General features: G+C 44.1%; 1 protein-coding gene across 1 annotated transcript in view; it reads left to right on the top strand.

Annotated features, from left to right (window-relative positions):
• The window catches only part of CDC25C (cell division cycle 25C), a 1,649,736-nt gene that overhangs the window by 1,011,292 nt on the left and 611,477 nt on the right, over window positions 1–26,967 (top strand). The window lies entirely within an intron of this gene.

Genomic DNA, 26,967 nt, shown 5'->3' with positions numbered 1-26,967 from the left:
ACCTTCGGATGTCGCTCCCTCAGATGGGTCCGGAACCGCTGTGCAGGTACCAGCTTCTGAGGGGGTTTTCAGGCCTACTCACATCACTATTTCAAAGGCAAAGACTCCTGTTAAGTCTAAAGTTCCTGCTCTAGCTGCTTCTGAATCTACTCCCAGGACACAGAAGCAATTATTAAAGATGGCTGAAGATTTACTTACAATGATTAGGGGTTCTCACCCCCCTCCTGAGAAAAGGCCTCGACAGGATGTTCCTCTGGATTCCTCTGACCAGGCTTCTGTATCTTCTGTCTCTTCCTCAGATCAGGACTATTCTTTTCCTCCTTATGAGGATTCGGATGCTGAGGACTCCTTACTCTCGGCCTCTCCGCCTGAAGATTTCTCTTTTGGGGAAACCTTGCATGAGATGAGGGAACATTTTCATTGGGAAGGTCAGGAGTATTCTGCTTCCAAGAAGAGGCTTAGAGAATTTCTTCTTCTTCCTCAGCATAGGCCTTTAGCTATCCCTCCTGTTTTGGACATTGTAGATGATGCTTTTTCTGAGGCTAATTCGAATCCTGATTCCATGCCTCCTGCTCCTTCTAAGCCTGATAGATTTTATAGGGTTCCTGACTCTCATTTATTCTTATTTAAGAACCCTTCTGCGGATCCTGAAACTATTTCTCAGGGCTCTAAGGCTGCTAAGGTTGCTTCTTCTAAAAATCCTATTCCCTCTGAGAAGGATTCTCGTGCTTTAGACAGGTGGGGAAAAAATGTATATACTTCTGCTACCCTGTCTGTAAGGGCTTTAAATTGCCAGTTTCATATGTTTAAGTATCAGCAATTTCTTTTGTCTGTTTTAAAGCAAAAGCTTGCTTCCCTTCCTGAATGTGCAGAGGATAAGGAACTTCAGGATGTTTTGCATGCTACTGAACAAGTGAACAAACAGTTTACATTGTGGTTTTGATGCTTTGGATGCTTCTTGCAGGGCTGCAGCCTCTGGTACTGTTATCAGGAGACATGCCTGGCTCAGTGAACAAAGTTTACCTGAACAGGTTAAGGCTAAGTTGTTAGATGCCCCTGTTCAGCATGATGTTCTTTTTGGATCTAAGGCTGAGGAAGTTATTAAAAGATGGAAGAAAAGGCAAAATCTATGCAGACTGTAAAAGATTTCTTGCAAGTTCAGCCTCCTAGATTTTCCAGGAATTGGCCCTCTAAAAATTGGTCCTTTCCCACGTCTGACGGGCCTCAAAGGGGAAGATATAGACGCTCCAGAGGTCGTGGCCAAGGTCAGGCCTCTTACAGATCTAGACAATGGACTGCTTCTTCACCTAGAAGGGGAGAAGACAGATCCCAATCTCAAAGAAAGCAAACTCAATGACTCTCTAAGTTGGGCTGCAGGACCCCTTCACCTGGATGCCCCTCTCGGAGGAAAACTGTCTCTTTTTTACAGAAATTGGACTCGTATTACCCAGGACAGATGGGTATTGGACGTGATTTTAAAAGGTTACAAATTCCACTTTCATACTTTGCCAAGGGCTTACGGTTGGCCAGATCTGCCAAAACATCAATGGTCAGAGGCCTTAAATCAAGGGGATGCTCTTCTGGCCATGAGAGCCATAGAGCCTGTTCCTCTCTCAGAGATGGGAAAAGGTTTTTATTCAAGACTGTTTCTGGTTCCAAGAAAACAAAACTCATGGAGACCTATTCTGGACCTTTCTGTGTTAAACACCTTTTTGGAAATTCCAAAATTCAAGATGCTTACTCTGCAGCAACTAATTCCAATGCTATCTCAGGACGCCTGGATGGTGACCTTGGACTTAAAGGAAGCCTACTTACACATTCCCATCAGGCAGGAACGCAGGAAATTCCTCAGGTTCAAGGCAGGTTCGAGGCACTTTCAATTCTCTGTACTGCCCTTTGGTTTATCTACTGCCCAGAGTCTTTACCAAGTGCCTGGCACCAGTAGTGGCTTATTGCAGACTTCAGGGGATCCAGATTTACCCCTACTTGGACGACTGCCTTATTCAGGCAGACAGCAAAGATCTTCTACTTCAACATCTGGACTTTGTTCAACGTCTTCTCCTCCTACTGGGATTCTCAGTGAACACAAAAAAGTCACATTTGATCCCTTCTCAACAAATGGTATTCTTGGGAGCCCTCTTAAATACAACCTTACAAAGGGCCTTCCTCACTCCAGAAAAACAAACACAGCTGGCTTCTATTTTCAACACCTTGGCAACTCTATCTCAGCTCACTGCAAGGAAATTCCTGCAGACTCTGGGCTACATGGCTTCCTGCATTCTGTTGATTCCAAATGCAAGGCTTCATATGAGAAAGCTTCAGTGGTATCTGAAAAGTGTATGGTCACAACATTACCACGATCTGGATATTCTGATTCCTCTGATCCCCTGTCTCCAGAGGGAGTTCCTCTGGTGGTCCAGGGCATATGTTTTAAACGAAGGAAAGCCTTTTCGTCTACCTCAACCTACTCAAATCCTGACCATGGACACCTCGGATTATGCATGGGGAGCACACTTTCTAGGCAATTGCCAGCAGGGAACCTGGACAAAGGACCATCTTCACTGGCACATCAATCTGAAGGAAATGTTGGCAGTTCAAAATGCTCTTCTAGCCTTCAAGAACCTTTTGCAACCAGGGCCTCTGCTAAATTCGCACAGACAACACCACGGAAAATGTGGTACATCAACAAGCAAGGGGTTTCTCATTCGTACCCCCTTTGCAGACTAGCTATGGCCTTATGGGACACAGCTCTAAATTTGAATCTACATCTCCAGGCTCAATTCATTCCAGGGGAACAGAATCTCTTAGCAGACAGCCTGAGCAGAAACATTTCAGATCCTCACGAATGGATGCTAGACACCAACTTTTTCAACAGGATTACTGCAGTTTGGGGATGTCCCCAGATAGATCTGTTTGCATCCCATCTCAATCACCAGCTGCCTCGCTTTTGCACCAGGTCCTTCCACAAAACAGCTTGGAAAGTGGATGCCCTGTCCTTCAGCTGGAGAAGCCTTTCAGGATATGCCTTCCCTCCTCTTCCTCTACTACCTCGGGTATTACTGAAGATAAAACAGGACAAGCCCAAGTTCCTCATCTTGATTGCTCCAAATTGGCCTCGACAGTTTTGGTATCCAACTTTAAAGCACCTGTTCTTGGAGCCTCCTTGGATTCTCCCTCTGAACCCTTCTCTTCTGTCCCAGCATCAGGGTCAGTTACTACATTCAATCTCAAGACCCTTTGCCTGGCAGCTTGGCTCTTCAAAGGAGTTTGATTTCCTCTAGTCTTCCCAAACAAGTTTTGGATGTTCTTCTGGAAGCTAGACGGCCTAGCACTAGGAAATCCTATGCCTCTAAATGGAAGAGGTTTTGTATTTGGATGCAGGACCGAGGCTCGGATCCTCTGGTACCTGATCTCTCTTCTATTTTGCTTTACCTTTCGGATCTTTTATCTAAAGGACTTTCCTTTTCTTCCATTAAGATTCATGCTTCTGCTATTTCTGCTCATTTCAATTCTGACCCTCCTGTTTTTTCTCATCCTTTGGTGAGACAATTCTTGAGAGGGGCTAAAAATTTGCGGCCTCCCAGGACCCCTCCTGTTCCTGCCTGGGATCTTAATTATGTTTTAGAAAAGCTTACTTTGCCTCCTTTTGAGCCTGCTGGCATCTTCAGATATTAAGTTTTTGTCTTGGAAGACTGTTCTTTTATTGGCATTGACTTCTGCCAGAAGGGTCTCAGAGTTGCAAGCTCTCATGGCTGTGGAACCATACCTTATTTTCCATCAGGACAGAGTATCCTTGAGGACCAATCCTACTTTCATGCCCAAGGTGATTTCAAAAGTGGCTTTAAATCAGACAATTCACCTTCCTACTTTCTTTCCTAATCCTCAAAATAAAGGGGAAAGGATTTTGCATTCATTGGATGTACACAGGCAATTACGATTTTACCTGGACAAGACTAAAGAGTTCAGAAAGTCTACTCAATTGTTTGTTTTGCCTCCAGTTCTCTTGGAAAACCTATTTCTAAACAGACTATTTCCAAATGGATTGCTTATGGAATCAGATTTTGTTACACTCATCATGGGAAACAGTTTCCAGGTACCATTATAAGTCATTCTACTAGAGCAACTGCCACTTCCACAGCTTTCCTCAGAGGAGTTCCTACCAAGGATATCTTGGAAGCTGCCACTTGGAGTTCTGTGCATACTTTTTCCAAGCACTACAATCTCGCACTGTATTCTAAGACCAGGGCAGGCTTTGCCTCTGCTGTTTTGCAGGGTATTCTTGCCTCCCCTTCTTCTGTCTAAAGCCTCCTCCCCTTTTTCACTGCTTTGGGATTCCACCCTACAGTTATGACTGCAACAGTGAAACACGAAGAACATAGTACAGTTGTGTACACCTACCATAAATGTAGATGTTCGAGTGTCTTCACTGTTGCAGTCGGTGTTTCCCTCCCTCCTATCCCCTCTTTTTTCTCTTTTGTGGTGTATTTGTGTTTCCTTATTGGATTCATTTTTGTTTTATTGGGGACTTCTGACATCTAGGGCAAGAAAGGCTGGAGAAGATGGTGTCGGCTGAGGACTTGTGTACCAGAGCGTACTGACGTCAGGGTACTAGCTTGTAAAGCCGACGCCGGACCCAGACTTTGGGATTCTGGCCGACCTCGGGCTGCCTGCCGGCGGGAGCACCCTACAGTTATGACTGCAACAGTGAAGACACTCTAACATCTACATTTATGGTAGGTGTACACAACTGTACTTTTTACTGACCTCCACACCCTGCTTGAACACCATTTACTTCATAGCTAACATTTACAATTACCAGTATTGCCTCCTGTAAACAATGTGCGTTACAATGGAAGTTTTAAATAAGTTTTTGCTACATTTTTTAGCACCTGCATGCAAAGTATGCATAATAAAACTTCAAGCGTGTGTTGCTTACCAGCAGTCTTTTGCCACTTCTTACCATGTATGACTAAAGCTTATGCCATTAATGAATAACCGGACGTCCTGAGTTTGGTGTATGCTCTACTTCCATTTATTTTATATATATATATATATATATATATATATATATATATATATATATATATATAATTAAGCACATTTACGGGCATTTAGATATAAGCTTTACATGCTTCTGTCAAGCTATTTTTTTCATGACTTTGTGTTTTTTTATAAAGTATTGATTTTTTTCCCATGAGAATGTTTATATCGACTATGATGGCAACCTTTACATGCTTCTTTGAAGATAACTTTTTCATGAGTATGTTTTTATAAAGTATTGATTTTTTTCCCATAAGAATGTTTATATTAACTGATGGCAACATGTAACATAGCCACATGAAATTGACTGATGACAAATCTTAGAAAGCCAGTTTAATTTTCATTTTCTGCTAGTTTGGGGAATGTTTTGAACTCTGTGTGTCTTAATGAGATTTGCAATTCCATACTGACTCTGATATTGCTGGTAAGAATGGACATTTTTGCCTATATTTACGTGAAATTGGTTTACTATGCTTTTAACTGATGAGACGCATCTTAACCCAGATATATTACTAAAACATCGCTAGTTTTACTGATGTGTGTTCGGCCTTACTACACAATCACTCATTACTTGTGCTTCTGTACATTTTATTTTATTATTGGTTCTAGGTTGCTCTACTACTGTTATTGTTTAGATGACCATGTTTGCTACATTCTGTTTGATATATACATTTTGTTAATGGATACTTTGCCAGCACCACTGCATTTTCATTTGTTTAAATTCACTTGGCATTCATTGGCTAGTGCTTGATGCTCCAATCTTAGGCATTTGATTAACTCCATAGTTGTATTGCCTCTTTTCAATGGGATGTTCATTTTTTTATGACATTTCATTACATTTTATTGTAATTTTTGTATATAAACACTCACTGACTGTAACTTTCCATTCTGAAGAAGTTCTAATACTTGGCAAATGAACGAAAGTGCTAAATTTGCACAAGGATCTGCATGTGTCCATGTCTTATTTTCATTTTTTTTATTTTTTAATTACGGCAGTTTGTTTTAATTTGTTTGCTCTTCCAGTTTTTCTCTGTTTTTCAGTATATATATCCTAAAGGACCAATTGCAATACTGGAAGAAAGCCAGGTACCCAGCATTACTGCAGCACAGGTTAAAGATGCATTGTCCTAGACAACGAATAAAGTTTCCATGGGGACCCTACAATATCCCTGGCTGTGTTCTACATGAACTACAAAGTGAACTGGCACCACACCTGTGTGCCCTGTCTAATCACAGCCTCGCCTCAGGCTTTGTCCCTACAGAATGGCGCACTGCTGCACTCATCCCTCTCCATAAAGGGGAAGTGACTACAGACCCTGGGAATTATCGCCTCATTAGCCTGACAAGTCCGATATGTAAGGCTATGGAGTGCATCATCATGGACCTAATTAACAAGGATATAGGTAATCTCCATAATCTGGATGCCACGCAGTTTGGTTTTGTGAAGGTAGATTATGTCTGCTCAACCTGGTTGACTACTTTGAGTCAGTCACTAGAGCTGTGGATGAGGGCAAGGCAATTCATACAGCCTACCTCGATCTGGTCAAGGCCTTTGATACCATTCCTCACTCAGGAATTATTGATCGACTCAAACTAGGTATCAACCCCCTATATCACTAGGTGGGTTGCAAATTGGTTCACAGATAGAACCCACAGTGTGAAAGTGAAAGCAGACTCCCAAGTCAGACTGCTGACCAGTCACGAGTGGAGTCCCACAGAGATCGGTCCTGGGTCATCTCCTGCTTAGCACCTACTTCTCAGAAGCCCAGACTAACACAGAGAGATTCCTGCTGACCACATTTGCTGACTATTGCAATCTGGCCGCCGTTATTAATTCCCCAAGTGATGTAGACATCCTACAGAAAGGCCTTACTGAGACCCATGACTGGTGTCGAAACCATGCCCTTAAGCTTAATGCCAAAAAATGCGTAGTCATTCCCTTTGGGAAAACTCAGTTCCCACTAATTACCACATTGATGGTAGCCCACTGAGCATTAAAAGTGTTATAAGATATTGGGGGGGGGGGGGGACAGGTTGATGGCAACCTCTTTTTCGACCACGACATTGCCACTGTGGTCAGAAAGTCCTATGTGGCACATCTTATTACCAAGGGTTTTGCATCCTGGAAGAAAGAGGTCATCATCTCTCTTCTACTCTTCCTTCATTAGACCAATCATTGAGTATAATGCCCTATTTGGCATGCACCTCACTAAACACTTGCAATAGCTGGAAAGGCCACAAAAGTAGCTCACGAAGAGGATCCTAGGCTTTAAGCACATGCCCTATATGGACAGACTCGTAAAATCTCTAGCTTTATTCTGTCTCATATCGTCTATTAAGAGGTGATCTCTGCTTGACTTACAAAGCCATGTCTGACCCAGCCCTGTTAAAATGTTGCACCTAAAGAAATCCCAGTCACTCCGCACCACACGCTCCAGGGACCTCAACATCATACCACAATCAAAAGAGCATGCTGGAGGGACAGGTTCATAACCCAGAGACTGCCCTTGCTTTGGAATAGACTTCCAATACATGTTGAGCAGAGAACCTCACTGGCCCTTTTCAAGAAAAATCTTGAGTGGATGGTAAATAGAAAGTTCACCCCGAGATTACTCCATTGGCTATACTTGATGGAGGCACCGGGAACTAACGGTGGCATGATACTAGGGCACTTCTATAGGCTAGGCTTGTAAAGGCTCCAGTGCTGTTGGCCTAGTACACACCTATGAAGCCATATGTGTGTGTGTGTGTGTGTATATATATATATATATATATATATATATATGTGTGTGTGTTGTGTGTACATAGTGTACATATATGTATACACATGTATACATATGCATATACACACAGACATATTTTTTATATAGATATAGATATATATATATATATATATATATATATATATATATATATATATATATGTTCTAAGGCCTTGGGGAAACACTGTTTACAGTGCACAGGTTTTATTGGGTTTCAGTTTATAATACTTGAGCAAGTTGATGTTTTTCTGGGGGATGTTGACTGTTATTGGAAGTTTGTGAACTTAAGTGGCTATTACTGTTGAATCCTGATGCAGCTCCTGGTGTAAATGATGATTTAAACATAAGATGTGCATTACTTTGGTATAACTAACCAGACCCGGTTTCTCCATAGTGATGCTTTATTGGACTCTGCATTCTTATGAATGACACTTTTATTGCTGTTAGTTTCTCTCTGGCGGAATATATATTGCATTATTTTATGTTATGTTATATATATATATTTTTTTTTACATTTTTTCATGTTACGAATGAAGGATGAAAGCGCTCAACATATTTGTGTCTGTGTCATTCCTTAACTTTAGTTACGGAAGTGTGTTCTTTAGTTTTCTCTACTTCTGTTCGCTTATTGTTTTATTTTTTATATATATATATATATATATATATATATATATATATATATATACACACACACATATAATATATATATATGTATATGTGTGTATATATATATATATATATATATATATATATATATATATGTGTGTGTGTGTGTATATGTATGCATGCATGTATAAACACTTGTATGTGTTGAGACCTGGCTAAAACCAAACACCCAAGATGAGGAAATCCTTCCACCAGGCTATAATATATTAAGACAGGCAAGAGTAAGCAAGAAGGGAAGTGGAATTGATATTCTCTTTAAAAGTAAACTTAACATAAACCCCCTACAACCCTTTACCTAAATTTCAAAATGCCGAAATCTTAGGCTCAGTCCTATATATAAACAACACCAAAAAAATCAATTTTCTCTGCTGTTACATTCCCCCAGGAAATTACTCCCCACCATTGAAGAAATCCTACACTGCTCTACAGATAAGCTTACACAGGAAACCATCCTACCAGGTGGCATAAGTACTGACTGGTTAGCATGCAGCTCTAACAACTCCACTAACCACATCACTCTCTTTGTTTTTTCCCAAACACATCCAAGAACCCAGTAGAATAGATGAAAAAAAAATCGATACTAGACTGGATGCTAGTCAATTGCCCCAAACAAAACTGCCGGACAGGATGCCTACCAGACGCACTGTGACCATCTCCCCACAGTCCTCCTTCGTAAATGCACCAACTTAGCTAAGCCCATAGCTTTTAGACAAGTCAGAGATGACCCCACACTAAATATACAGGATCTTAACTCCATTCTGAAACAATGCAACTGGGAACCACTTAAACCCCTAAGTTTAGACCAGGCCATAGAGTACTTCAGTGGCACTTTAATGTCCTAAATTTAGTCGCACCCATTAAGAAAGTTAGAGTTAAGACAAACTACGCACCATGGTAAGTAGGGGACACTAGCTTTGCTAAAGTCAAGAGACAAGGCTTGGAAAATGTGGAAATGAGAAAACATTAGCCTAGCCAAACAAAACTACTAACAACTCAGAAATCATGCCAAGAAACAAACCAAATTGGATAAACAGAATTATTTCCTTGCTGCCAAAAATCGCTCAAAAGACCCTCAAAAGTATTGGCATGCTATCAACTCACTGTTAAAACCAGGTAAACCCATCACTCCAACTCCCACTTCCACCAACAATACTAAAGACATAGCCTCCCAATTTAATCAACACTTTGCAGAATATATCCTGACTTTATCCTTCCAACTATCCAAAAAACAAACTTTCAGATATCTCAACAAAATACCCTGATAACATCCCCTCCTTTACTCTGTCATCTATTCCTACCTCTACCATTAAAAAACTCCTCCTAAAACTGAAGCCTACCACCTTTGCTGCAGGACTGTCTTCCTGCTAACTTCCTAAAAGTAGCTTCTGAGTCCATTTCTCACCCTGTATCCATCCTTATCAATCGTTCCATACAGGTAGCCTAAATCCCTCACCTATGGAAAATTTCATATTATTCCACTTCACAAAGGTGGTAATTCCTATGATTTCTCTAATTATCGTCCAATTGCGATTCTATCCCCTCTATCTAAACTACTTGAAAAATGTATGTACTTTCAAGTAATCAATTTTCTAAACTCTCACAATCTTCTCTCCTCCACACAACATGGCTTTCGTAACACACCATAGCAGAACTGCCCTTCTCACTTTTACTAACCTGGTGAACCAGCACAGAAACAAAACTTTGTATCTGTGCTATATTTTTAGACCTCTCGAAAGCATTTGACATTGTCTCACACTCCCTACTTCTTAGACTCCCTTCCCTCTCTAGCGTTTGCCCCGACAACTATTGCCTGGTTTAAAAATTATCTGTCAGATAGGCAGTAGTCTGTCTAATGGCAAGGTATACTGTCTCCTCTACTCCCAACAACCATAGGTGTGCCACAAGGCTCTATATTAGGTCCTCTTCTTTTCTCGATTTTTACTAACAGTCTTCATACCTCCACCTACACTGCTACACTCATACAGTATGCAGACGATTCAAAGCTCATCTGCTCTACACCCTCTTTACTAAGTTACAACAACTCTCTCGGGATTCTGTTAGCTTAGTGGAAAGTTGGATTACTCAGATCCAACTTAATATAAATCTCAAAAAGATTAAATTGGATGTTCAACGTGCATACAGCTGCAGTCATAACAGATGGGTTATCCTGCCGTCAGGCGGGTCCTCAGTCAGCCAAATTCCAAAGTCTAGGTCTGGCATCTGTTGTCGTCGCTTCTTCCCTGACGTCAGTGCGGCAGGGGTATAAAAGAGCCAGCCGACGCCATCTTCAGTCTTTCTTGCTGTGCGGTGCCCGAAGCAGAAGCAGTTCGCAAGTGCCGGTCGGCCAGCTCCTGAGATTTACGAAAATATTTCAGCCCAAGTCTTCTTGAAAGCTAAGTAACCCCATTGGGGAAACTTTTCTTGCCTCAGACCGATGTCAGACCAAGTTAATAGTTGCATTTCATGTGGGAAGCAAATACCGCATAAGGATTTCCACTCTTTCTGTATTCCTTGCTTAGGCCCAGACCACGACGTCTTGGCCTGCTGTTTTTGTGCTAGGTTCAACAAATGCACTATTAAGCGTCAGGCGGAGTTCACCCATCACTATTTTGGTAAATAATTTAATTATATTATGTCGTCGGATACTCCGACTCCTGTTTTGAGTAAAAGACGCAAAGATAAGGACCGACATACGAGGTCCGCGACTTCTACTGACACCACGCTAAGGCCGACTACCGGTTCTCCGGTTCTCAGCGAGGCGCCTACGCAGCCCCTGAGTACCGATGACACTTCATTACCGGTGTCTTCTGTGCCCGAGGTCGCAGGCTCCTCGGCCCCCATTCCAACTACAGATACCGACGACACTCTTGGCGGGAAAACTCAGAGTTTAGACAGGCCTGCCACTTCTCAAGGTGTCTTTCAGGCCTTCCTCCTTCTCTATTAAGGCTTTCACAAAATCTAAAGCAGCCATGAAAACTAAAAAACAAGGACCTCAGACCCCCTGTCAAGGCCCCATGCCTAAAAAACAGATGCTCAAAATGGCTGAGGATTTGATTACTCTTATCAGGGGTTCTCAACCCCCCTCGGACAAAAGGCCCAGATTAGAGGAAGACTACTCTTCCTCAGCTCAAGCCTCTATTACCTCTGAACATACTAAGGACCAGGAATATACATATTCTACTTTTGAAGACTCTGATGCAGAGGGGTCTATTCCCTCGGTCTCCCCCCCCCCCCTGAGGACTACTCTTTTGGGGAAACCCTACATACTTTGAGGGAACACTTCCACTGGGAAGGCCAAGATTACTCAGATTCCAAGAAAAGGCTCAGGGATTTTCTCTTGCTCCCCCAGCATAGGCCTCTGGCTATCCCTCCTGTCTTAGATATATTAGATGATGTGTACACAGAAGCCAGCCTCAACCCAGATTCTTTATCTCCAGCTCCTGTTAAACCAAACAGGTATTACCGGGTTCCTGATTCACACCAGTTCCTATACAAAAGTTATACTGCTGACCCAGAAACTATTTCACAGGGTCCCAAGGGAATTAAGGCCTCTACTGTTAAAAACCCATTACCTTCAGAGAGAGATTCCAGAGGTTTAGAAAGGTGGGGGAAAAAGGTGTATACCTCGACCACTTTAACCATGAGGGCATTAAACTGTGTCAGTTCCATATGTTAAAGTATCAACAGTTTTTGTTATCTCAGTTGAAAAGCAAAATGACACAACCAGAACAACCAGATTTGAAAGAGTTGCAGGATTTGTTGCATAGTGCAGAGCAAGTGGGTAAACATACCTTGCAGTGTGGCTTTGATGCTTTAGAGGCCTCATGTAGAGCTGCTGTTACAGGGTCTGTCATACGTAGACATGCTTGGCTCAAAGAGCAAGCCTTACCAGATCATGTCAAAGCTAAATTACTAGATGCACCTCTTCAAAAAGATTTATTGTTTGGTGTTAAAGCTGAGAAGGTACTAAAGAAAATGGAGGAAAAGGCGAGATCAATGCAAACAGTGAAAAATTTCCTGCAGGTACAACCTTCATGTTTCAGCAGAAAATGGCCTTCAAAAAATTGGTCCTTTCCAGCCATGGACAGACCTCAAAGAGGCAGATACAGGCACCCGAGGGGTAGAGGGCAAACTCAAGGATCATTCAGAGCCAGACAATGGCAAGCACCAACCCCAAGAGGTGGAGAAGATAGATCACAGTCATTCAGAAAGCAGACACAATGACTTTCCCCTTTACCTGCCAAGCAAAGCTTTAATAGCAGCACCTTTAGGCAGAAAACTGGCATTATTCTCAAAAAAAATTGGCATATTGTCACAAAAGACAAATGGATTCTGGACATTATAGACAGAGGCTACAGATTCCACTTTCACACCCTTCCAAAAATGAGAGGCATGCCAAAACTGCCACAAAATCAAAGGGCAGAGGCACAAAAACAAATTTCAGCTCTCATGGACATGAAAGCTATTCAAGAGGTACCTGCAAAAGAACAAGGTCAAGGGTTTTATTCCAGACTATTCCTGGTACCAAGGAAAGACAAAGATTGGAGACCTATGTTAGACCTATCCATCCTAAACACATATTTACAGGTACCAAAAGTCAAGATGCTCACATTACAGCAGCTCCTTCCCATGCTGGGCAAGGAGTCTTGGCTGGTAACATTGGACCTCAAGGAGGCATACCTGCATGTCCCTATCAGACAAGATTGCAGAAGATACCTCAGATTTCTTGCAGGTTCAACCCATTATCAATTCTCTGCATTGCCCTTTGGCTTATCTACTGCGCCCAGAGTGTTTACAAAATGCCTGGCATCCGTAATTGCCTTCTGCAGACTTCAAGGAATACAAATATACCCATATCTGGACGACTGCCTGATCCAAGCGGACAGCAAGGACATACTTCTGAAACCCCTGGCGTTTGTAATAAAATTGTTTAACTTTCTGGGATATACAGTCAACAAAAAGAAATCAAAACTAATACCCTCTCAAACAATAATTTTCCTGGGTGCCAGCTTGAATACAAACACTCAGATGGCCTACCTCACGCCAGACAAACAAGGGCAACTGTCTCAATACTTCAGCAAAATAGCCAACTTCACCAGACTGACTGCAAGGAAAGTCCTGCAGGCTCTGGGATTCATGGCATCTTGCATCCTGCTGATCCCATGTGCAAAGCTGCATATGAGGAAACTTCAATTGTACCTAAAAACATATGGTCTCAACACAGCCACAGTTTGGAAACAATTATACCACTCATTCCATGTCTTCAAAAGGAATTTCTGTGGTGGGCTCAAGCATGCCAAAAAAACATAGGTCTCCCTTTCTGCATACCTCAAGCAACTCAAATCATCACAACAGACGCCTCGGACTATGCGTGGGGGGCACACATGACAGATCAGTGCATTCAGGGAAAATGGTCCCAAAAAGAGAAGCACCTACACATCAACCAAAAGGAAATGCTAGCAGTGCAAAATGCTATTATGGCCTTCAAAGGCCTACTGCATCCAGGCCAGCTATTGATAAGGACAGACAACACCACAGTGATGTGGTACATAAACAGGGGGGAACTCATTCATACCCCCCTGTACAGACTAGCCATGACCCTTTGGAACACAGCTCTGGAATTGCAAATCTAACTTCAGGCACAATTCCTGCCAGGGAAGGAAAACACACTGGCAGACAGCCTAAGCAGAAGTATGACAGATCCACACGAATGGAAATTACATCCTCAAGTTTTCGCAATTATAACTCAGGCATGGGGACAGCCAGACATAGATCTCTTTGCTACCCACAGAAGTTACCAATTGAAAATATTTTGCTCAAGGACCTATCATCCACAGGCCTGGAAAGTGGACGCACTTTCTTTCAATTGAACAACATTGACAGTCTATGCCTTTTCGCCTCTCCCTCTGCTGCCCAAAGTTCTAATAAAAGCTGAGCAGAGAGGCCGAAAATGATTCTCATTGCTCCAGACTGGCCAAGACAACACTGGTATCCACTCCTGAAGAGCCTGACGCATTCCCCACCATGGATCCTACCTCTAGTGCCTCTTCTGTTGTCCCAGCACAACTTCAAAACTCTTCACAGCCAGCTCAAAATTCTAAATCTAGCTGCATGGAGAATCCCTTGCTTTCCCAACAGACCCTCCTTTCCAAGGAGGTGCAGGATGTCATCTTGGAGGCCAGAATACCTTCTACTACAAAAGCCTACTCCACCAAATGGAAACGGTTTTGTGCCTGGAATCAGAAAAAGGACCAGAATCCTTGGGTAATAAATTTACCTCAAATTTTACAGTATCTAGCTGAGATGTTGGTGGACTTTCCTTCTCCTCCATCAAAATCCATGCTTCAGCCATTTCTGCACAATACAACACAGATCCTCCTTTATTCTCTTATCCTCTCTTAAGACAGTTCCTCAGCGGGGCTAAGAATATAAAACCCCCAAGGAAACCACCAGTCCCTGCTTGGGACCTCAACTTCATATTGGAAAAGCTGACCCTTCCTACATTCGAGCCAGCTGCTTCAACAGAACTACAATACTTGTCATGGAAAACAGCCTTCCTTCTGGCTATCACCTCAGCACGGAGGGTTTCGGAACTACAGGCCCTCATGGCTGTGCAACCTTTCATCAATTTCCATCAGGACAGAGTTTCCTTACGAACCAACCCTACTTTATGCCAAAGGTAGTATCCAGTGTAGCCTTGAATCAGACTATTCACTTATCTACCTTTTACCCTAACCCACAAAACAAAGGGGAAAGACTACTGCATTCCTTGGACATTCACAGACAACTTCGTTATTATTTGGACAGGACAAAGCCATTCAGGAAATCTGAGCAACTCTGTGTCCTGTGCTACAGGTGCTCAAGAAAAGGCCATCTCCAAACAGACCATCTCAAAATGGATAGCCCACTGCATACACTTTTGTTACTCATTTCATGGAAAAGCTGTGCCTTCAAGCATCAGATCCCACTCCACAAGGGCCACAGCTACCTCTGCAGCTTTCCTCAGGGGGGTTCCTACCAAGGACATTTTGGAAGCAGCCCCTTGGAGTTCAGTGCACACTTTCTCCAAACACTATCACCTTCCACTTTATTCTAAATCTAGAGCGGGATTTGCCACAGCTGTCTTGCAGGGCATCCTTGCTCCTCCTAGTTCCACTTAGTGCCTGCCACCCCTACTTAGCTTTGGGATTCTACCCATCTGTTATGACTGCAGCTGTATGCACGATGAACATAGTACAGTTTTGTACCTACCATAAATGTAGATTTTCGAGTGCTCATACAGCTGCAGTCCAGGTTTCCCTCCCTCCATCCCCTCTTAGGACAGGCCTTATGACAAACACCTTCTCATACAACCTATTTGGGGTATTCTTTTATGTTGTATTTGCCTGCAAACTACTGTTTTTTGATTATTCTATATTGCATGATTACATAAATTTATGTTTTGCCTTCCTTCTGGGGACACCTGACATCTGGGGCAAGAAAAAACTGAAGATGGCGTCGGCTGGCTCTTTTATACCCCTGCCGCACTGACGTTAGGGAAAAAGCGACGACAACCAACGCCGGACCTAGACTTGGGTTATCCTGCCATCAGGCAGGTCCTCGGTCGGCCGAATTCCAATCTGTTATGACTGCAGCTGTATGAGCACTCTAACATCTACATTTATGGTAGGTACAAAACTGTACTTTCTTTTCACCCCAACATATCTATTCCTATCTCTTATCCTTCTCAACCACTTGCAAAAATGGTACTGTCATCACCTCTTCTGATCACACCAAACTCCTGAGTGTAGAAATTGACAAAAACCTACAGTTTGATGTCCACATTTCACAAACCACCAAAGTCCATGAAAAAATGGGAACACTATACAGACACACAAACTTTCTCTCGAAACAAGCGAGAATCTCCCTAGCCCAAACCCATCTATTGTCCACTCTAATTAAATGGCACCAATCCTTACCCATGTCAGAAAAAGTACAGTTTTGTACCTACCATAAATGTAGATGTTCGAGTGTTCACCCTGCTGCAGTCATAACACTTGTGTTATCCTGCCGTCAGGCGGTCCCACAGATAGCCCGAATTCCAAAGTCTTGGTCTGGCGTCTATTGCTGTCGCTACTTCCCTGACGTCAGTGCGCCAGGGGTATATAAGAGGCATCCGACACCATTTTCTTCATTTTTTCTTGCCCCAGATGTCAGGTGCCCCCAATATATATATATATATATATATTTATACATTAAGGCACAAGCAAATACACAACAGAGGTAGTATAGGATAAAGTGGTAGAGAGAAGTTCAGCTAGTCCAGAGGGGATGGAGGGAGGGTAACCTGGACTGCAGCAGGGTGAACACTTGAACATCTACATTTATGGTAGGTACAAAACTGTACTATGTTCATCGTGTTACCCTACTGCAGTCATCACACTTGGGTTGAATACCAAAGCTAAGGATGGGAGGTGGAGTCAAACAGGGTTAGAAGAAGCTAGTAGGCCCTGCAAAACTGCAGTGACAAAACCAGCTCTAGTCTTAGAGTATAGAGGTAAGTGATAGTGTTTGGTGAAGGTGTGCACTGAACTCCAAGTAGCAGCTTCCAGAGTATCCTTGGTTGGCACTCCCCTGAAAGGCTGCTGATGTTGCTGTAGCCCTGGTGGAGTGGGACCTAATGTTAGCAGGTACTGGTTTCCCATGATGTGTGTAGCAGAAACGTATGTAATGCCCTATCCATTTTGAAATGGTCTGTTTTGAGATAGCTTTTCCTTGTGATCCTGTAGCATAGGCTACAAAAAGCTGGTCAGTTTTTCTGAAAGCCTTAGTTTTATCCAAGTAGTAACATAATTGCCTGTGAATGTCCAAAGAGTGCAGGAGTCTTTCTCCTTTGTTCTGGGGATTTGGGAAGAAGGTGGGCAAGTGAATGGTTTGGTTTAAGACCACACTGGATACCACCTTTGGCATAAAGGAAGGATTCGTTTGTAAAGAGACTCTGTCTTGATGAAAGATTCCACTGCCATTAGTGCCTGTAGCTCTGAGACTCTTGTAGCTGAGGTTATTGCTAGTAATAGGGCAATTTTCCAAGAAAGAAATTTTAAATCGGCTGAAAAAGCTGGTTCAAAGGGCGGCAGTGTAAGCTTTTCCAGAACAAAGTTGAGATCCCAAGTAGGTGTTGGAGCTCTCCTTGTCGGTCTTAAGTTCTTAGCCCCTCTGAGAAACTGTCTTGGGAGTGGATGTGAAAATAAAGGAGGATCCGTGCTGTAATGAGCTGAAATTGCTGAGGCGTGGATCTTAATAGATGAAAAGGAAAGTCCTTTGTGTAACATTTCAGTTAAATATTGTATAATTTGAGGGATGTTTGGATCAAGGGGGTTTAGGCCTTTATCCTGGTTCCAGGCGCAAAATCTTTTCCGTTTGTCTGAATAGGTTTTCTTGGTGCTGGGCCTCCTGGCCTCCAGAATGACATCCATAACAGCTTTGGATAAAGGTGTTGTCTGGTATTTAGGTAATTTGCCATGCAGCCAGGTTTAAAGTCTTGTGCTGGCTGTATAGAATCTGATGGTCTTGCTGGGTGAGCAGGTGAGGAATTTGTGGCAAAATCCATGGTGGGCCGTGGGCCATGTTCCTTAAAATTGGGTACCAATGCTGGCGTGGCCAGTCTGGTGCAATGAGTATCATTTGTGGCCTCTCTAATCTGACTTTCAACAGTACCTTTGCTAGAAGAGGCAGTGGAGGGAAGGCATACACTGTTAATGTTTTCCAACTGAATGAGAGGGTGTCCACTTTCAAAGCTAGTGGATGGAAGGTCCTTGTGCAAAATTTTTGAAGGTGGTGGTTGTGGGGGCTGGCAAACAGATCTATGTCTGAGCGTCCCCATTTTTGAACTATCATTGCAAATACTTGTGGATCTGGTTACCATTTGTGTGGATCCATGATGTAACTGCTTAGGTCGTCTGCCAATGTGTTTTTCTTTCCTGGCAGGAATTGTGCTTGTAATTGAACCTGGTAAGACAGTGCAGTGTTCCACAACCTCATTGCTTGCCTGCATAGAGGGTAGGAATGCGTGCCCCCTTGCTTGTTTATGTACCACATAACTGTGGTATTGTCCGTCTTTATTTGTAGTTGTCCTGGGTGTAGAAGGTCCTTGAAAGTTGTTGGGGCATTCTGCACTGCTAGCATTTCTTTTTGATTGATATGCAGGTGTCTCTGATCTGTAGTCCATTTGCCCTGAATGCACTGCCCTGCCATGTGTGCTCCCCAGGCATAGTCCGATGCGTCTGTTGTCATAGTTTGCCTGTCTGTGGGTAAGGTGAAAGGCTGACCCTTGTTGAGGTGACATGCCTGTGCCCACCATAGAAACTCCTGTTGAAGGCAGGGAATGAGTGGTATCATTGTGTCCAAGCTGTGGCTGTGCTGAGTCCATACACTTTTCAGGTACCATTGTAATTTCCTCATATGCAGTTTTGCAAATGGTATTAGTAGTATGCAAGATGCCATGAATCCCAAGGCCTGCAGAATTTTTTTTGCAGGGAGTTGGGTCTTTGTTGCCATTATTTTGAAATATTGAAACAGCTGTCGTTGCTTGTCTGACGTGAGATAAGCCATCTGGGCCGTTGTATTCAAGCTGGCACCCAGGAATACTAAGTTTTGTGAGGGTACTAGTTTTGATTTCTTTTACTGTGTACCCCAGGCAACTTAGAAGGTGTTTGACAAATGCCAGATGCTTTAAAATAATGTCCTTGCTTTCTGCTTGAATAAGGCAGTTGTCCAGGTATGGGTATATTTGAATTCCTCTTTGTCTGCAGTATGCAATTACTGGTGCCAGGCATTTTGTGAAGACCCTGGGCGCAGTAGATAAGCCAAAGGACAGTGCAGAGAAAAAGAAGTTATGTCCTTACCATAACGTTCCATGTGGAGTGTTCATCTCGCCTTGGTTATTACACATGGGTTCGGAGCCGATCCTTGGCTCCGTGCCAGCCGACTGCAAGCTCTGCATCGAGAAGAAGCTCGAGGACATCTAATACCCACAATCCCCCTCTGCCTTTACCTCAGATCTAGTTTGCAAGCAAACCAGACATACAGCACGCACACATGCCAACTATATACATAAAAGTACATATATACAAACATACCAAGAGTATGATAGTAACAGTAATACTGCAACAGCAGAAGGAGAATACTCCAGACCAGGCACCAAATCGAACGTTCTTCCTAAGGGTGGGAAGGTGGGAGTGTAATAACAAAGCGAGATGAACACTCCACATGGAACGTTATGGTAAGGACATAACTTCTTTATGTGAGAGTGTTCAATCTCGCCTTTGTTCTTACACATGGGTAGCCCCTAGCTCCATGATCCTGAGGAACTCAAGGGAGAACGTTCTTGAGCACAGTGGAACCAAAGGTTGCCCTATCCCTAGAAACCCTGTCCACTTTGTAATGAGAGATAAATGTATGTGGTTTAGCCCAAGTAGCAGCCGCTGAAATAGTGTCTAAAGGTAAGCGAGCTGCGTGAGCCAAAGATGTAGACACTGATCTGGTAGAATGTCCTCTGGGTTTTGCTGATAAAGATTGGTCAGAGGCTTCATAAACATATGTGATACAGTCAGTTAGCCATTTAGAAAGAGTTCGTTTCGTAACTGCAAGACCCTTTCTGCTGTCAGCAAAAGCTACAAATAGTTGATCAGATTTCCTGTGATCTTTTGTTCTATCCAAATAAAATCTGAGTTGTCTATGGACGTCCAGTTTGTGCAACATATACTCCAATTTATTAGAGTGGTTTTTAAAGAAGGTGGGTAATTCAATGGACTGATTAATATTACTAGAAGAACAAACTTTGGGAAGAAAGGATGGATTAGTGCGTAGGGATACTCTGTCAGAATGAAAAATTAAATAAGGATGTTTGACCGAAAGGGCCTGAAGCTCAGACACTCGTCTAGCAGATGTAATGGCCACTAGAAATAATGTTTTCCATGACAAAAATGTCAATGTGCAACTTGAAGCTGGTTCAAAGGGTGGCAACATCAATTTAGAGAGCAACAAATTTAAATTCCACGGTGATGTCGGACTTCTGACTGGTGGTCTGATATGAAAAGAACCTTTTAAAAAGGCTTTACAAAGTCTGTGAGCCATAATAGGCACCACATTCTTCTACATGATAGTTAGAAATGGCAGCTAACTGTACTCTTAAAGTAGCCGGGGAAGCTCCTTCATGAAATAATTCAGTCAAGAATTCTAAAACCTTGTTTAACGGAGCTGTAACAGGGTCCAAATGATGTGATTCCCAGAAGACAAACGTTTCCACTTACTGGTGTAAGTCTTTGTAGTGGAAACTTTATGAGAAGCTACTAAAATATCTTGAACTGCCGATGTAAGGGAACTGACCTGGCTAAAGGGAAGGAGCAGCCAAGCTGCTAGATGGAGAGATTCTAGAGATGGGTGAGGAACTCCTGACGAGTGAGTCAGTAGATCTGGCTCTGGGTCCAGCATCCAAGGTCCCCGAATGCGGTGATGCAATAGAAAGGGGAACCAAATTTGACGAGGCCAGAACGGGGCAATGAGAATAATAGTCCTCTGAAGGTTGTTGGCTTTCTGTAGAAACTTTGCAATCAGGGGAAATGGAGGAAAAGCATATAGGAGACCCGGGGGCCAATCGTGCACCAGCGCGTCCCTGGGGACTTCCCCTGGAGGGGGTAATAGGGCAAAGTAGCTCCTGCATTTGGCATTCATTGGAGACGCAAACAGATCGCAGGTAGGCTGGCCCCATTTGCGAAAAATCCTTCTCGCAACTGACTGAGGGACCACTCGTGAGGCAATAGTATTGCCCTGCTCAGCCTGTCGGCTATGACGTTGGATGACCCCGGGATGTGCGTTGCGATCAGAAAGCGACCGGTGGACTCTGCCCATTGCCAAATTCTCATGGCCTCTCTGCATAGTTGGTAAGACCTGGTTCCCCCTTGCTTGTTTATGTACCAGACTACGGACATGTTGTCTGTCTGAACTGCAATGGTCCCTGGAGGAAGAAGGGGAGCAAAGTGTTGCAACGCCAAAAACACTGCCCTCAACTCCAGAACATTGATGTGCAGATTGTACTCCAGATTGGTCCATTCGCCTTGGACTACAGAAGAAGGGAAATGTTGAATTGAAGTGCTACTATTCTTTCTGTCGGAAGTTTTAGAACTAACTGACGCGTATCTAATTCCGCTCCTATGAATAAGATATGCTGTGATGGCTGTAGCAACGATTTTTCGAAATTTACTGAGATGCCAAGGTGTGTACAAAGTTGTAGGGTGTAATCCCTGGCTTGTATCAGTTGACGCCTGGTGGTGGCAGACAGGAGCCAGTCGTCCAGATATGGAAACACCTGGAATCCTAGGCGCCTCAGATGAGACGCTACCACTGCCATGCATTTGGTGAAGACCCTGGGGGCTGTGGTCAGGCCAAAGGGCAGGGCTCAAACTGATAGTGACTGGCTCCCAGCCGGAAGCAAATGATCCCTGGACGCCCTGGCCATTTTGATGTGGTAGTATCGTCCTTCAGATCTATTGAGCACATCCAGTCGCCCTTCTGTAAGAATGGAAGGATCGATTGAAGCGTGACCATTCGAACTTTTCCTTCTTGACAAAGGTGTTGAGATGACTTAGGTCCAGAATTGGCCTCCAGTCCCCTGTTTTCTTTGGAACTAAAAGAACCTTGAGTAAGTTCGAATCCTATTTGGTCCGCTGGGACTGGTTGGATGACTCTTTTTTCTAGCAGCTTTGAAATTTCTGTAGCTGCTGGGTCTCGCAGATGGGGTGGTACATCTGGGAGTTTTCTCTTTGGAATGGGGGCGGATAGAAATGGGATTTTGTAACCTCTGGTAACAATGCTTTTTACCCAATTGTCTGAAGAAAGGTTTTGCCAGGCCTGAGGGTATAAAGCTAGCGACCCCGACTGCCTCCAGAGCAGGACAGTCGGGCCTCCTCTCAGGAGTGCTGAAAGGTTTGCCAGGGAGGTTATCCCTGTCACCTTGGTTTTGCGGACCCCCTCTGCCGCCAGGGCGGCATCTTCCACCTCTGCCCCCCCCCTCTGCCTCTAGAGGGGGCATCACCCTGTGTGTTTGGGAAAGATCCTTGGGGTTTTCAAACCACATTTTCCCACCACGTTGCCCTTTGGGGTACGGTCTGGAAGGGTGGAAAACGGACTCCGACAGCAGACAGAGTCTTTCCCTCCTGTTCACACCGGGTAAGGGTCTCCTTTACTTTAGGGCCAAAAGTGTGGCTCCATCAAATGGGGCGTTAGTAAAGGAAGACTTGAAGGCTTCATAAGCGAACATAAGCGCATCCAGGATTGCCTACGAAGAGCAATCGCTGAAGCCGCTGCCCTACTCGATCCTTCGGCTGCATAGGATATCAGCCTCATGGACGAGTTCACAATGGACGTAAGGGTGTTGAGATGCGCTGTAACTTTCTCTGAGACAGCGGCATCTGTAGCACCCTGGAGGGTATCTCCCAACTCTTTGACTAGATCCCTCTGTAAGCGTGTAAAATGGGTCAAATAGTTCAGGGAGCATAGAAAGCCGCTGAACTGAAAATGGGCTTCCCGTATCTGTCCATGGTCCTAGAATCTTTGTTAGGCGGATGGACAGATGAGGAAGACTCCGACATCTCCTTTTTTGTGGCCGCTGCCACCACCATGGCGTCTACTGGAACTCCTTTGGTAAGGTAAGCTTTGTCCTGTGGTGCCGTGATGTACTTATTTGGCTTCCTAGGGACTGGTTCCACGTGTCAGGAGTCTCCCACGCCTTGAGCAATCAATTCCATTAACTCATCAAAGGGCGGAGTGACCCAGGAGGAGGAAGGACGGGCACCAAATGCCTTCAGCAAAACTGACTCATCCTCAGAAGGGGGGAGGGCTTGCCAGTCACCTCTCTGTTTAAGGATCTCCAAGATGTCAGAAAGAGACATCCTCTGAAGGTGACTTAGGGACCCTTCTGACTCATCTAAGTCAGTATCAGATGTCAAGGATTCTTGTGGAGAATCCAAGTGTCTCCTCTTACACAGTCTTTTCCTAGGAACTTCTCGTGGGAGCATCCAAGAAGCCTCCGAGGAAGAGGGGCACCCTCCAGGGGTGGATGAGACACTGGTGCCGGACGCTTGGGCGTGGCCGTGGGTGCAGAGGAGGATAACGGTCCTGCGGGAGGAGAAGCTGTACTTGCTGATGTGATAGTCTGGGTCGACGACACCTTACTCATGAGGTCGAAGGCCCCGGGTCCCGAGTCGAGGTATCTCCAGGTTCAAGAAATGGGAAGAATCCCGAAACAGGAGCCGGAGGCACCGACTAAGGACGGAACCGAATCGATCCGTGCGAGGCCCGAGAGGGAGCCGGAACCAAACATCGGTCCGACTCTCGGTCCCGGAACCAAGGACAGATCTTCGCCCGAGACTCCGTACCGGATCGGATGGAGTCGAGGTAAACGGTGCCGACCGAGAAAAAGACGGTTCTGGCACCGAGGGCTCCACAATCATCAAGTCAGCTTCTTCCGGCTCCGAAGACTGAACAGGTCTTGGAGGAGGAACAGATGGAGATAGTGGCAGGCCTTCAAGTCTCGACATCAACTGAGAGGAGACCGAAATAAGCTTGGACAGGGCCGTATGCTCCATAAGTTTCTGCACCACACGGTCCACGTCGGTGTCGGAAAGGGCTCTAGAAGAACGAGTCGAAGGGATCGAAGACGGAGCCGACCTCAACAGAGTCGGTGGAGGGAGCTCCGTCACCGGTTCCAAGACTCGAGGCTCGAACTGCCAACAGTTGAACACTCGCCCGAAGTCTGTGGAACCGGTGATCTAACTAGACTCAAGAGCTCGGAGCCGATGACTTTGGCTCCGACGCCTTCGACCTTCAAGACTTGGATGCCTGGTCCGGCATCCAGAGCCTCCTGGAAAGAGGGTTTCAGCAATCCTCTATCCATCAGTTTCCTGCGCCTATCTGTCATGACCCTCCCACTAAAAGAGTGACAAATAGAGCAGTCCTCTTGTAAGTGGAGAGGGCCAAGACAGTAGACACAGGAACTGTGGTTGTCTGTGACCGACATTTTTTGGCCACACTGACAACGTTTGAAGCCAGATTTTAATTTTTCTGACATAACAACAAGAAAGACAGACAGTCCAGTAATTAAAAGTCACTTCCAATGAAAAAACAGTCAAATCCGGTAATAAGTGTCAATTCCTGTAATAAAGCAGACTACAACAATACTTAGTCAAAGTTATTCAAGTAGGGGTGGTAGGCCCCGAAAAAAACTCTGTACCCTTTAGTTAAACTAAGTAACTAATCTAAGGAACCGAGATATCAAAGTCCACTCACACACCTACTCTAACTATTCATAGACTATATTTAAGAAATTTATTTGAAAAGTTTAAACAGAAAGATAAATTCTTATCTGTAAAAGCCTCGAGCTAGTCCCCAGCGATGCGTATGCAGCAGCGGCAAACTAGATCTGAGGTAAAGGCAGAGGGGGATTGTGGATATTAGATGTCCTCGAGCTTCTTCTCGATGCAGAGCTTGCAGTCGGCCGGCACGGAGCCGAGGATCGGCTCCGAACCCATGTGTAAGAACAAAGGCGAGATTGAACACTCTCACATTTTATAATGCGTTGAACCTGCAATGAAGCGGAGGTATCTTCTGCAATTTTGTCTGATAGGGACATGCAGGTATGCCTCCTTGATGTCCAAAGTGACTAGCCAAGCATTCTTGCCCAGCATGGGAAGAAGCTGCTGTAGTGTTAGCATCTTGAATTTTGGTACTTGCAGCTACTTGTTCAGAATTGAAAGATCCAGAATGGGTCTCCATGCTTTGCCCTTTCTTGGGACTAGGAAGAGTCTTGAGTAAAATCCTTGTCCTTGCTCCTGTGCAGGTACCTGTTGAATGGCTCTCATGTTCATGACAGCTGTAATTTGTTTTTGTGCCTCTGCCCATTGATTTGGTGGCAGGTTTGGCATTCCTTTGATCCTTGGGTAAGGTATGAAAGTGGAATCTGTTTCCTTGAGAGTCCATGTTTAGAACCCATTTGTCTTTTGTAATGAAGTGCCAGTTGTCTGCAGAAAATGCTAGTTTTCCTCCCAAGGGAGTTGCCAGGAGAGATTTGCTTGGTAGTTTTGAGGATAGAGTCATTGTGTTTGTCTTCTGCTAGCCTGGGGCCTGTCTTCTCCTTTCTGGGTAGCAGAACCCCATTGGCGAGGTTTGTAAGTACCCTGTGACTGGCCTCTGCTCCTTGGGCGTCTGTATTTGCTCCTCTGTGATCTGTCTGAAGCTGGAAAGGACCAGTTTTTTGTTGGCCAATTTCTGCTGAAATGAGGGGGTTGTACCTGCAAAAAATCCTTGACCGTTTGCATAGACTTTGCCTTATCCTCCATTTTCTTTAAAACCTCTTCTGCTTTGACAGCAAATAATACATCCTGTTGTAAGGGTGCATCCAATATTTTTGCTTTAACATGGTCAGGGAGGGTTTGTTCTTTTAACCAAGCATGTCTACATATGACAGAGCCAGTAACAGCTGCTCTACAGGACGCTTCCAATGAATCAAATCCGCATTGTAAAGTATGTTTGCTCACCTGTTCAGCTGCATGCAACAGATCCTGCATTTCCTTGAATTCAGGCTGTTCTGAATATGTGCTCATTTTTTGTTTTAACTGAGACATAAGGAATTGTTGATATTTCAACATGTGAAACTGGCAATTTAATGCTCTCATAGCCACAGTTGCTGAGGTGTATATTTTCTTTCCCCATCTATCTAGGGCTCTGGAATCCCTTTCAGAGGGCACAGGATTTTTAGCCATAGACTCTTTTGCTCCCTTAGGACCCTGGGAAATTGTTTCTGGGTCAGCTACAGGGCTTTTATAAAGTAATTTGTGTGAGTCAGGTACTCTGTAGTATCTGTCTGGTTTGGCTTGAGCAGGAGGTAGAGAGTCTGGATTTAAACTAGACTCCAAGTAAACATCATTCACAATATCTAAAGCAGGAGGGATAACAAGAGGTCTGTACTGGGGTAGTAAAAGGAACTCTCGGAGCCTTTTCTTAGAATCTGAGTATTCCTGGCCTTCCCTGTGGAAATGTTCCCTCATAGTATGTAAAGTTTCCCCAAAGGAGTAGTCTTCAGGGGGAGATGCTGAGGGAATAGAATCTTCAGCATCAGAATCCTCATAAGGTGGAAAAGTGTAATCCTGTTCCTCAGAAGAGGAGAGAGAAACCTGGTCAGAGGATGCATAATCCTCCTCTTGTCTTGGTCTTTTATCAGGAGGGGGATGGGAACCCCTGATAAGGGTAATCAAATCTTCAGCCATCTTAAGCATCTGTTTCTTAGGCATGGGGCCTTGAACTGTAGACTGATGGACAGTTTTCTTTGGTTTTAAAGGAGTTTTAAGTTCAGCATAAGATTTAATGGGGAGTGTAGTCTATCTGAAGACACCTTCTGCAACCAAAGGTGTTTCCATTGCACCGGTGTCTAGTTCTGCTCTGGTGTCGGTTGGGTGGGAAATGGGCC

The sequence above is a fragment of the Protopterus annectens genome, chromosome 4.part0, assembly GCF_019279795.1.
Source record: "Protopterus annectens isolate FY-2018-M chromosome 4.part0, PAN1.0, whole genome shotgun sequence".
Taxonomy (NCBI): domain Eukaryota; kingdom Metazoa; phylum Chordata; order Ceratodontiformes; family Protopteridae; genus Protopterus; species Protopterus annectens.
This window is presented reverse-complemented; position numbering and strand designations above follow the sequence as displayed.